We start from the raw sequence: 2855 nt of genomic DNA on the forward strand, positions 1-2855 counted from the left end.
AGAAGATAATTGACCTAAGTGTTGTATTTGGCACTCCAATACATTTTTTTAAATATAAAACTGAGGGAGTCATATAATCACAGATTATTTTGCAACAGCAATTTAATTCACTAACTACCAGCAAATTAAGATCATATAAAAATATAGTATTTCTCCTCTTGATTTAAATCCCAGATTACTGGACCATGTTTGACTCTATTGGAGACATATCTTCGGTAGTGAGAAGGAAAGCAATGCACAAGCAAAAGAAAGAGATTAACAAGCAACAACAATCTGCCTCTTACATTTTCCACTTAGCACCATCTTGTGCAATCCAGTCAGTTTGAGTTGTTAGATTCCCCTTGTACAGTGCACTGAATAAGGGATGATTAATATCCTCCTCCACACGTCATAAGCTATTGGCCATAGTGACTATGGGTGCCTTGCAGTGCTTTTATAAACATAACCTATATCCCTGCTCTCACATTTCAAAGATATTGGAGAGCTAAGTCTATTCACACAAGTTTCATTTTGTAAAGTAGAAGCCGAATACACATATTTTAGAGGTAAATTATACAGAAAAATACTTTATATTTCTGCTAAAGCCAATGATTTTTAAGTAGGTCTCATAATTACTTCAGGTGGAGAATGTGTTTTTACTCTTTGGTCTATTCACTAGCAATTCATATGAGGAAGGATTATATTACTATCATTACACAAACACTTAAATGGGCCCATTGATTTGTTTATAAATGAGATATCAATGACAGTTAATTATTCAATAACTGATCATTAATTTTGGGCATACGATCAGAGGCTCTTGCATCCTTCTAATTTTGCTTGGCTCAAAGGAGCAAATGAAATCTGTTTGTTAAAGCATACAGCACACTACTCAGCATTCCTTTTCATTCTGCTACAGTTGAGGCAGTGTTTTAAACAGATTAATGAAATATTTTAATACTACTAAGGCAAACCTATCAATAAAAGTTAAACACACAGTCAAGGGGATTATTATCTAGCTGCCTGTATCTTTCATTTAACCTGACACTTTGCTATGTATGTTTTGTGGAAAACAATTTTTTACTTACTTAAACAGCTTGCTCTTAATTAATCCTTCTCTCTTTTCCTTGCATTTTAAGGTATCCTAAGGAGATCAAGGACCGTTTATACCCACTGAGGTACAGCAACATTAGAAGTGCAGGATGATGTTCAAAAAGCAATGCTTATATAATGAGGGTATCATCAGTCCTTACATTTTTAATTCAAGTTCATTCAAAGTGTGCCTATCAAATACCTTGTGTCATTAACCTATCACCGCATCCCAGAGGTTTACTGATGATTAATAAGCAACACAACATTTTCTCTCACTCTATCTGCATAGAATCTCTCTCTAAAATTGTCAAAGAATAAATTAAAACAGAATTAAGGGTACAAAATATAGAAAATACCAAGCTAAAACTTTTTTTCATTGACTCACTACTCTTAAACCAAGTATTGGAGCATAATATTATGATAAGATCAATGTACAGAGCTCTATAAAAGGGCACATTTAGACCAACCAGTTGAGAGTTGTAGCCTTAACCATTGATTTATTTGAATTTCTGGCCTTAATGTAGATACTGGGCCAAATTTACCTTTGGTGTAAATCTAGTTTCTATTTACTTCAGTAGAGTGACACCAAAAATTAACTTGTTGGTTAGCATCTGCAAGCAGAAGTCCTAGGAATGATAATAAGAAATCTGGGAAGATCAGTAGTAGCATACTTCGTGGGCTATACTTTTACTCTGAATTCCTTCTTAGTGACTTAATTTCCCAGGAGAAGCTTTACATATATGTAGCTTTTCATGTAATGACACAACAGATGATAAATAAACATATCTATAAAGTAAAATATATTTTGAAAAGTTTTACATTGTACCTATTACAATAACAGAAGAGCAGTGAATCACAATCACAGAAATCAGACCCACAGCAGGCTTGGGGAAATGTATAAATGTTTTTCAATTCCTGTAGGAATGGGATGAAAAATGTACTTTTCACTATGTGAAATGGCTTTTCCAACACAACTGTGATGTTTGCTTCCCAGAAAAGCAAAGAAAGTTCACACACAATGTTCGCTTGTTGTCACTTTAATGTGAATGTTACTCGTGATCACCAGAGGTCAGTGTCACCACAGAGAGAGTGGGGTACCAAGAAGAAGAAAAACAGGAACGCTTATAAAGAAGGAAACTAGCCTGCCTGTTTCTTCCAGCTTGCCTGCTTTATAGTACCAGTACAGATAATTTGCTATACAAGCATCAGCTTGTTTTGTGGAGCTGAAGTTGGACAGTTTGGAGAACTGTTAGAGGAGAAAAATTCAAAGAAAAAAAATGGCATGTAGGGAATATTTCATTTTTCATACCAATGAAGCTCACACTTGCTGTAGAACTTATCCCAGAATATTTATTATTGCCAACCCCAAACATTAATAGATTTTGAGACTGGCTGAGACTATTTCTAAACAATAAGAAATGCTGTTTTGTCTTTTTTTACATTCTATTTTTGAATCTCTAGGGTGCATTCAGGACATGCTTTCTAGCTTTAACTATGAAGCCTGGAAGTACATCTAAAAAACCCCCAAAAACAAAAGCTGAATTTTTAGGTATAACTTGAATCCTGGGGCCTGGGCTAAAAAAAAGAAAAAGAAAAAGACCAAACTCACTTTAAAACTATAAGTAACCTGATTTCAGCTGAAAAGCAACATCATTGTGTATGTGCTCACAAATCCAGAAATGAAGTTAAAATGCCCAGACGCTTCTCTGAGCCCATGTGAAACCTGTGCAATGCAATGCCAGACAGAAGTCAATGAGAAAAGAGGTCTGTATGTTCTGTTGTGT

Source organism: Alligator sinensis, unplaced genomic scaffold (assembly GCF_000455745.1).
Source record: "Alligator sinensis unplaced genomic scaffold, ASM45574v1 scaffold703_1, whole genome shotgun sequence".
In the NCBI taxonomy this organism is placed as follows: Eukaryota; Metazoa; Chordata; order Crocodylia; family Alligatoridae; genus Alligator; species Alligator sinensis.